We start from the raw sequence: 10,818 nt of genomic DNA, 5'->3' as shown, positions 1-10,818 counted from the left end.
TTTCAAGCTATTCAAGAAATTTTTCACTAAGGGTATGTTTGTTTGGAAGTAAAACATTTTCCGGAAAAGCTTTTCAGCCTTTTCCCTTGTTTGTTTGGCTGAAAATATTTTCCCAAGGGAAAATCAATTACAAAACACAGGAAAAGAACCCTTAATTTTGGAAAATGTCTTACCGTTTCTAATTAGATAAGACATTTTCAGGAAAATTAGAAGCCAACACTGATTTTCTGCTTCCCCTTCCCCCATCCTTGACACCTGATCTTCTGCTAGAAGTCGCTCGAGCTACTCTAAATCCTCAGGCCGTTTACCTTATGGTGGCAACTCATTTAATTCCTACGATGGTCATAATCGTAACATGGGAGCTTATAGAACTGAGGGATGGGATACTGAGAGACGGGGATCTGATTTGCAATCTGGCAATCAGTTTGAATACCATGCCTTCCCTCAAACGTTAGATAAGTTGGAGTTGGAATTTAAGAGAGAGGCAACGGAACTTGGAAGAATTCGTGATAAGGAAGAAGATGAAGAGAATTATAAGCATCGGGAGGTAAGATGTTTATCTTGTTTGACAATCGTGTGTGCTTTTGGTGCTAAATGGTTTCTTTGACAAGCCTATATCCTTCTGAGATAAGGTAAATTTTTTTATAACTTAGTTATCAATGTTGGATTGTAACTTTTTGTATTGTTAATTAACTACAATGAACACCATGAAGTTCAAAAATCTAAAGCCGGAAACAGATGTTTTTGTTCTTACTTTGTTTCTTTACTCAAATGTCTTTTGGAGTGTTTCTGCATTTTCTTAATTTATCATGCAGGCAATCCAAGGGTAACTCTTGAAGTCATAAGGGATGTTTGCTTGTTGGCCAGAATGATGGCTGCCAATTTGTACTATTCCCAGCTTGAGGTATTAAGCTCGTCCATCGAACATGCTTTATAGAACTTTTCTGAAAGGACCCATTTTAGGCAAATTCTTGTCGATGTCTTTGCAGTTGTCCATGTGGCGTTACAGTGATGAGCTTCGTGTTCGTGCTGATGAACTTCATAGATCCTTAAGGAGATATGCTAAACACTACATAGGTATACACGCTGATTTCTGTTTTGTGTGCATTTTATTCTGAATCTAGATTATGCACTTTCTACATGATTAAATAGCTTTGCAGAATGGACTAAAGTTCTTGTTATCAGAATATACTTTGAATTGAAGTATAAAGACTTCTTCTCCCTCGCCAATTCTCCACGAAGGGATAAGATTTTTCTTTAGTGTATGTTTTTTAGCATGCTCAAAGATTGAATTTAGATTAAGTGACTTGGAAATGGCAGTATCTACAAATATTTTGTTTAATGATCTGTTATGTTGGTTAAGTTCTAATTGATGTAACTCTTGATGCAGAGTTTTGGAAACAAATCCCTCCCAGTGAACCCTACCGTGTTATTCTTGGTGATGTTAGGGACAAGCTGTATCAAACAAGTGAAAGGTCACGACAATTGTTATTTCATGGTATGTCTGAGATTCCGGGGGAAGCAAATTTCACCAACATTGAGCAGGTATCTTTTTGTTTGTCCTATATCATGGTTTTATTATTAGTTGGAATATCCCTACTTTTTACAAGTGAAATAGAGATTTACATATGTCACTCTACACTTTTCAAGTGTCTGTTGTGGGTATGCATCCAACAAGGGTATGTTCATTTTTTTCCATGTACTTAAAGAATCCTTGGAGGGCCATAGCCATGCCTTGATATGCATCGAGCTTAGGTGTTGAACATAGGTTCTTTGAAAAAAATGAAGAGTCGAAACAAAACAGAGAATAATAAATTTCCTCTTGACTATATTGTTGTAATTAGGAACGGGAAAATCCCCACCCAAAAATAATAATTATTGAATTAGGTTCTGAAGGACCATTCTACATCTCTCAAGTAATTATTTTTGTTATGATCATAAATAGCATTTTATTACGTGTATATTTTTTCTATAGTAACCTCTTCTTAACTGACCCTGGCACTAATTAAGTTTTAAAATTTATGCAGTTCCTGGAACCTCTTGAACTTTGTTATAGATCACTTTGCTCTTGTGGTGACCGGCCAATTGCTGATGGAAGCCTTCTTGATTTCTTGAGGCAAGTGTCAACCTTTGGGCTCTCACTTGTCAAACTTGGCATTAGGCAAGAGTCTGACCGTCATACAGATGTCTTAGATGCCATTACCAAACACTTGGAAATTGGTTCCTACCAAGAGTGGTCTGAAGAACAAAAGCAGGAATGGCTATTATCTGAACCAAGTGGCAAGCGTGTACTGTTTGGTTCAGATATTCCTAAAACAGAAGAAATTGCTGATGTTTTAGACACATTCAATGTCCTAGCAGAGCTCCCAGCAGATAACTTCGGAGCGTACATCATTTCAACGGCAACCGCACCTTCTGATGTTCTTGCTGTTGAGCTCCTGCAACGTGAGTGCCACATGAAGTAACCATTAAGAGTTGTTCTACTATTTGAGAAGCTTGCAGATTTGGAGGCTGCACTTGCTGCTTTGGCTCGGCTCTTCTCAGTAGATTGGTACAGAAATCGAATCAATGGAAAGCAAGAAGTTATGATTGGGTATTCAGATTCAGGTAAAGATGCTGGGCGTCTCTCTGCTGCCTGGCAATTGTACAAAGCTCAGGAGGAGCTTATAAAGGTTGCTAAGCAATTTGGAATGAAGCTAACAATGTTTCATGGTCGTGGTGGGACTGTTGGAAGAGGAGGTGGTCCAACTCATCTTGCTTTATTATCTCAACCACCTAAAACTATTCACGGATCACTTCGTGTTATAGTTCAAGCTGAAGTTATTAAGCAATCGTTTGGGGAGGAGCACTTGTGCTTTAGAACACTCTAGCGTTTTACAGCTGCCACACTTGAGCATGGTATGCATCCGCCAGTTTCACCAAAGCCTAAATGGCGTGCACTGATGGATGAAATGGCCATTGTTGCTACTGAGGAGTACCGTTATTGCTGGTGGTGATGCATTTACCACTTTAAAAGACTGATGTAGCATAAACTTTGTTATTGCAGAAGGATTTGGATACACACGGTTGGTGATAAAACGCATTCATTTTTCAGGATTCTAGTGCTGAAAGCATTTAATATTAATTGTGGTTTGGAAGCTAATTTATAATTATTTAATCCTTATTTAATTTTTTTATAACACAATTAGAAACAATTTATTTGATTTTGGTTATTTTTGATTTATTATATATTTAATTTGATTTATTTATTTATAAATAAATCATTGCAATATATGTAAAAACAATTTAAAATATAAATTTATTAATATATGTAAAAACAACTTTTCCGGAAAATATTTTCAAGAAATCTGCCAAACAACAGAAAATATTTTACGCTTTCGTATGTTTGCCAGTAAAATGTTTTCTGGAAAATGATTTATGGAAATGATTTACTTTTCTGGAAATGATTTACTTTTCTGATGTTTGGATGAATGTATGCAAAATATTTTCTGTTGTTTGGCAGATTTCCTGAAAATATTTCATAAAAATTATTTTAAATAAAACAAATATACATTTGAGAATTTATTATATTTTCATTGTTTAATTGAGTTTATTATATATATATTAATAAATTTATATTTTACATTTGTTTTTACATATACTGCAATAAATAAATCAAATTAAATATATAATAATACTCAGTTATTAAGTTAGAATATTAACCATCATAAATTAAAAACAACTAAAGCAAATAAATTATTTTTAATTGTGTTATAAAAAATAAAAAACAAAGATTGAATAATTATTAATTAGCTTCCAAACCACAATTAATACTAGAAATTAATAATATTATCCAAGTGCATAATTAGTAGTACACCACATGATAACAATAACATTGTCAAAGTGCATAACTAATATTACACCACATTAAAGTATAAATATCTTTAATCTTGAGAAAATTTTTGAAACTAAATTTTTCTATGCTTCATACTTTTAACTAAAAAAGCTTTAGCCTCGAATTCATAACCTACAAAATAATCAAACATACTACAAAAGAAGTCGTCATCAAATCCTTCTACCTCCATCGACATCACTTCTTCGTAAAGATATGGTATATTATCCGCAGTAAATTGTTCTAAAGTATTAGCAATGTTGCCGAGTTGCTCGCCCATAAATTTAATTTATTCATCAATGACACTTTCTTGAGCATTTTTCCTTTTACATTTAAATGTGCCAGATGAAGATACTTTTGTTCTTACCTCTTCAATCTCTTCATTGTCACAATCTATAGGCACTGAATCTTGGTTACCATCATCCAAGTCTATGTTAGCAAATGTTCTAGCAAAACTCTCCATTGCCATATCTTTGCCAACAACCAAAGCCATTTCATCATAAAGATCAATGCTTTTATTCAAAAATAGTTCATACTTCTTGTGTGCCTGTTGGATATTATACACAATTAGAATAACAAGTAAAAAACAATTGAAATATACTTAACATATATATACATATATTACTATCACTATTACATCATATGTTGCTCTATCACAAGTAATTATTTTCATGTTATCATCCCATCCAAAACCACTTTCAATTCAAATTGTGCATATAATCTGCCACTGATTTTTTACAATCTTCAAAAATGATTTTCCACATGCTTCGCATCGCATTGGACTTGGAATCTTTTAAAAATAGCTACGGTGAAATCTTTTAAAAATAGCTACGACAACTCGATGAATAGAAATTGCTTTGAAAGTGTTAGAAAGATTATTTCCTTTCTGAGCCTTCTTTGCCAGAATTTCGAGAAAAATATGTTCCATCGGTTTTGTCCATCTGAATTGCTTGGATGCCCCTTCTTTGTTGCCCTTACCCATTCTACATTAATAATTGTCATTATTAATTGTTTCAATATCCAACAAGCTTAAAACATAATAAATTCAATATCTAACAAATTTAAAACATAATAATTTCAAAATCTAACAAACTAATTTCAATATTAATATCCAACAATTATTAAAAAAATAACAATTTTAATACTAAAACATACATAACATAGAAACAATAACCCTAAGCCCTAAACTTACCTAATATTTCTAACCATATAATCAGTCCACATAGTTTGTGCAATTTCCTCTCTCTTAGTAAACCATTCTCTTGCTTCTTCTCTTTCTTCCCGCTCCGTAAGAGTTGGTATTATCAAATCAGACTCAGACTCCTTGTATAATCCTTGATTAAGTAAATCACTAGGATTAACTCCCATTATATGATTATGATGACACAACAAACCAAAACTATATCTACTTGAGTTTGAAAATTCCAAAATGGTTCAACATCTAACACATGAAATTGTTTCTTCAAAATCCCCAAAACACGTTCAATAGTGATTCGCAATGATGAATGACAAAGATTAATGAGTTCCTTTGCATTTTCTGGCCCCTGAGCGCTAAGCTCTTTTAAATGATATTGGACACCACGATATAGGATAATATATCCATTTCGGATGCCATATCCAGCACTAGCAAGATAATATTTACCTAAAATTTTACACAACATAATTATTACTATAAATTATGAGCTTACTTGAACTATTTGGTATTTAATGTTAATTCTTACCTTCCGAAATTCTTACTCCTCTTGGACATGAAAATACATCACTTAAAATACGAAAATTATATGCACTACCTTCCCAACCAGCTAGAACATAGGAAAATTTCAAAACAAATATAATGGCAACAATACATTTTGTGTCGTCCCCCCTTTACGGCTACGAAATCTTTCTTGAATGCTAAGTGGAATGGATGTACGAACATGAGTTCCATCTAATGCCTCCAATACAATCTATAAAATAAAAGCAAAACCTCAAATTGTTTCTGATTTCACTAGGAGTTGACTCATCAAGTAATCTAATAACTAGTTTATACAATTTCAAAATAGCTCTCAATACAACCCTAAAGTAACGATGAATTGTCTCAATTGATCTATAATATCTAGATTTAATCACTCGAAATATTACATTATGACTAATTATATGTAAAAATATAATTACTTGCTCCCTAATATTCACCGATTTAGTTGATTATAACAAATTATTCCTACTAAGAATATCACACAAATTAAAAAAGACAATCGGTCTCATCCTTATCACATCAATACAATGCTGATCACCACTATATAAAATAATATTAATATAATTTCCTCTTTCAAAATCTCGATTCATACAAGGGGGAGAAGCAATTTCCTTCCTAGTTTTTAATTTTTTAATCCAAAGAGCTCCAAAAGCTAAAAAGCCACAACTCCAACAATTACATTTTGATCTTGATAACGATTCATCTACAAAAAATAATGCCACACAAATATTTGACCACTACAAAAAAAGATGTAAGCTTCCCATAGGATCACACAAAAATTTACAAATTAATATGCAATTATTACAAATCAATGTGTAATTAATTTGAAAATTAATAATAATCAGATCTAACTTAAAGAAATGACATAACGAAATCTGAATTTAAAGACTTATTAAGGATTTCATTTAAAATTAACCCACTAATTTAAATTTAAACGCAAAGTTAATTTAAGATTTGACCACTTTAATCTTTTAATAGCTTAGCTATAAGGGCAATAATTTACCTTTGGTGTCGCCCTGCTTTATCCAACTTCCATGGACTCCGCTGGGCTTTTGATCTTTCTATTATTTTAGTGATATCAATCCTGCCTTCAGTCCCTGTACCACATTAACTTTTAAAATTTAATCTTCAAGTGTTTTTTTAACTAAATAATTCGAAAATTTTAATCTAATACTTGTTTTATTTAAAGTTCAATGGACTTTTTACTAAATAATTCAGACAAAAACCAGTTGTACCAGTAAAAAACCATATAAATTGGTTTTAAACTTAATTTTTAAATTTATTTTATGCTATGAGATTTGAATCTTTACCCCTTTGAATCTATACTATACTATTAACCAAAATTCATATTTCTACTAAATATCTATTATATTTAATTCTTATTTAATATTGTAAATTATTTTTTATTAAACTGGAAGGTCCCAGTGGTTGAACCTGTTCAATTGGTTACCAAAGGTCTCGCCAGTGTGACCTCCATCCGACTTTTTAAGCTTTGCCTTTGTATTTCTTTTCCTACTTTTTTCTGACGTCTATAATGAAGTCAAAATGATCTCAAATTGTAAATGGAACAGGAATGATTAAAAAAAAAATCTATATTAACAATAAAAATACTTGGTATAGTATATCGATTCAATTTAATCCTTGAATTAAACTAAAAAACTGAATTATGTTTTGAGCTACAATAACTGCCATTTAACATTAGCTGTTACTTCCTAGATCATGCCATTTAACATTCATGTCAGTTATTAGGGATTATAATATCCAAATGACTTTTGTTGACATGCGGGTACATCCACCATGGATGCGTACTTTTATTCTTATTTTAGAAAATAGTTAAGAAAGCTCTTCACATTTTTTTTCTTTTTTTCCTTTTCAAATCTCTCCCACTCAAAAGAAAAAAATACCATGGCTATCGACAAGAAACCAAACAGATTATCTCAAACAACAATTATCAAACAAATCCATAAATGTGAGCACTATATTAGAAACCAAACAGATTGCCTCAAACCTATGCTGAATGCCTTCTCCAAGCGTCTAACCAGGGAAGTATATCGCAGTGGTCTTTGCCTTATACAAATTCTAACATTATTTAGCTTTGAATTATCAACTCCTACTTTCCCGAAACACAACTTTGGAATTTTAATATTTGGAACTCCTAAGCTACCTGAAATAACAAGAAGTTACCATGACTAAAGTGCATATATACATATATGAAAGTTTCCCAAGCAATGATAAGATAATTAATTGCTAAAAATCTTTATTGATTTTGAGGAGAGACAATCAAACAAATGATGTCAGATTAATAGTGGGACAAAAAAGTTTTCTGGACTTTTAAAGTTACGAATGCATCTATCACGCACAAGCATTTCCAACATCTAATTTTTATCTTACATTTCAAAGTAAAGAATGCAAAGCATCAGGCATAAAGATCATAATATGCACAACAAATGTCATGCATGCATAGATACATTACATTACTACAAGCAAATTACACCCTTATCAAACTATAACATGGTAGCATAATCAGCACTATCAAACATGTTGGGTTCTCCCTACATGGAGTGTGCATATTAGAATCGAAGTACGAAGGCAAAAATATACAGGTTTCTTCTCACTGCAGTATAGTAAAAAACTTCTACTGCCTGCCAAGGATGAAAGATGCTAACTCAAGCCTTACAACAGTGCATACATCACAAGATGCATGTGAGCCAAAAGTGCCTCAAGAGACATGAAACTTAACACAGTTATAATCTTCATATTTACCCCAAAAGTTCAGACTTCATACAACAGAAAATGGTAGACAAACTAGCTTTTTATAGTGTCAAACATGTGCGTTGCAACAAAATGTTCAGATTGACCTTCTCCGATAAAACAAAAGGTTTTAAAACAAATGGAAAATGAAAAAACAATTGGAAACAAACTATTAAATAACACTTAGACATGGATCATAAGTCTTGAATTTTGACAATATTCGGAACCAGCAAGAATAATGTTTACAATTCAAGTAACAAAACAAAACAAAAGGATGCAGCTGGGACCATATTACCAAGTGAAAAGCATGTGAATAAATGTCAGGATAGACTCAAGGCATAAATATTATTTCCTGAACACAATTTTAAAACAACTCGTCATATTCTTGGACTTTGTTATGAGGGAGAAACAATGCAACTTCAGCTACAGTAATCAACTCTTCCCTCAACTCTTTTCAAATCAAATATTGACATTAACATTATGTCAAAGCCTCAAACTTAAATATGTATGAAGTAAACTATAGTTATATGACTCAGCTTTATTACTTGGAAAATTCGAAGACAATAACTGTATAACAAAACGTCATACTGTCCTGATTATCGACAAGAAAATAAGGAAAGAACAATAATAACAAGAAAAGGTTCATTGAATTTAGCATTGATTGAGGACAAAAGGAAGTTCACCCAAAAATACAAGCATAACACAACAAAGTATATGTTGACAACCTATGAAACTTATGGACTTTGTACCAATGCTGATAGCTTTAGAATTTAAATGTTAGAAACATGAATTGATGTTCTAGAAAGCAAATGTATTAGTAGTGGATAGGGTCTATCACCATCATTTGTCAGAGTCAAGTACTTGTGCCCCTCACTTGAATGAAGACATGGTAGTATTCAACATTACCAGGGTATACAAGTTTACAACTTTCATCTTTAATGATTGGCCCTCAGAACTAACTGCACCAACCTAGAAATTACAAGTTATATGAAGAAGCACTGAAGGAAGAAAAAAATACCATATAAGGAATGCTATCTGTTTTTACAACATGGTATCATAGATTCTTTACTTAGCAATTTTGAAATTGTATTTCTAGTTCTTCACATGTGGCTAAAAAATCTCCAGTCTCTTAACAAAATAAAAACCAAATAGACCAAACATCCTTTCCTTTACATGCAAAAGCTAATTCTAAAGATTACAAAAAAAAAAAAGCTAATTCAAGAACCAAGAAACAGAAGAGCAGAACTTAAAAAAAAATTCTTTACTCATCCAAACTTGAAAAACAACCAAAAACCCCAATTAAAATCTTAGTCAGCTTAAACTGAAAAATCACATAGAAAGAAAAAAAGAAAGAAAGAAGCTCACATGTGGCTATGGAGATAGCAACGAATTTCTCTATCGTTTCCAAGGGACCAAATACAAGAACTTTGAAGAATAAAAATACTTAGGGAATTAACCAAAGAGAAAAACAAGAATAAGAAAATGTGTGGGTGAAATGGAATGTGTAGTCAAGTGTTTCATTTACAGGGTAACCAAAATAAAACACTGCAAAGACCAATTAACCAAAAAAAAACAAAATAGAAGATAGTGATATACCTTGATAGGACTGGAAAGCCAAATTTTAGGGTTTCTTGTAGATTTGGTAAGAACGACAGTCGACCAACAGAGATGACGAGATAGAGATTCGGAGGTGAGACGAATGAACAAAGATGAGGAGGAGCAGTAGAGGCTGACCGGCAGAGAGGAAGGGAGAACGGATTACTTCGATGAGGATGAAGAGAATGGAAAATGTCTCATAGAAATAGAACCGATAAGGGATTTTCCATAAAAACATTTGTTTTTACCCTAGGAAAATATTTTTCGAAAAATGTTTTACTGCAAATCTTTAGAAGATGATTCCCTTCCCTTATTTTAATGTAAAAATTTAGTGAATAAATTATGTTAAAACAAATTGTGTAAAATAGAATAGAAAAATATAGAGTAAAAATAAGAAGAATTTTGAAATAGAAAAAGGTAAATGCCAGTGGATTGATTCATAATTCTGTGTTGTGTTTCATCATATTTGCAACAATTCTATTTATAAACCACATAAAATGGGAGGAATAAAGGTGAATTTTGAATACTTCTTTTATTTTATATAAATTATTCATTAATTTTAAGGGTTATTTTTCCCATAATTTTTATTTTAATTTTCACAATTAACATTAAGAATTTTTCTATTACCTTTTATGTAACAATCAGAAAGTTAGTCATATTGGAAAATACGATTCTGGAATTCCATCTCTATAAATCGGATCAATAAATATTAAATTAAAATATTTATGGAGTTTGTATAATAGAATATTAAATTTTACTCCAATTTTTTAGTAATTATTTAATTTAGGTACAAGGACTAAACTGTAAAAATTCAATCGCTATAGGTTTTTAATTATAAATTGGATTAAGAACTTAAATTATAATT

At 31.7% G+C, this 10,818-nt stretch overlaps 1 long non-coding RNA gene and 1 pseudogene across 4 annotated transcripts; one reads left to right on the top strand and one right to left on the bottom strand.

The window, feature by feature from the left end:
• On the top strand, nt 1-3,124 carry LOC107951481 (phosphoenolpyruvate carboxylase, housekeeping isozyme-like; annotated as a pseudogene).
• Nucleotides 3,125-3,810: 686 nt separating this feature from the next.
• LOC107951482 (uncharacterized) lies at nt 3,811-10,412 on the bottom strand. 4 transcript variants are annotated; one of them, XR_005912159.1, is made up of 7 exons: nt 9,954-10,411; nt 9,196-9,326; nt 7,615-7,770; nt 6,610-6,703; nt 5,719-5,817; nt 5,064-5,205; nt 3,811-4,854 (listed from the first exon to the last, which is right to left on the bottom strand). It is a non-coding gene; the product is annotated as an uncharacterized lncRNA (long non-coding RNA). The 4 variants fall into 4 exon arrangements; XR_005912158.1 differs by lacking the exon at nt 9,196-9,326 and having other exon boundaries at nt 5,064-5,817; nt 9,954-10,412; XR_001698457.2 differs by lacking the exons at nt 5,064-5,205; nt 5,719-5,817 and having other exon boundaries at nt 9,954-10,407.
• Between the last annotated feature and the right edge of the window lie 406 nt (nt 10,413-10,818).

The sequence above is a fragment of the Gossypium hirsutum genome, chromosome A02, assembly GCF_007990345.1.
Source record: "Gossypium hirsutum isolate 1008001.06 chromosome A02, Gossypium_hirsutum_v2.1, whole genome shotgun sequence".
In the NCBI taxonomy this organism is placed as follows: domain Eukaryota; kingdom Viridiplantae; phylum Streptophyta; class Magnoliopsida; order Malvales; family Malvaceae; genus Gossypium; species Gossypium hirsutum.
Note: the sequence above shows the minus strand (reverse complement) of the source record. Positions and strands in the feature narration are given on the sequence as shown.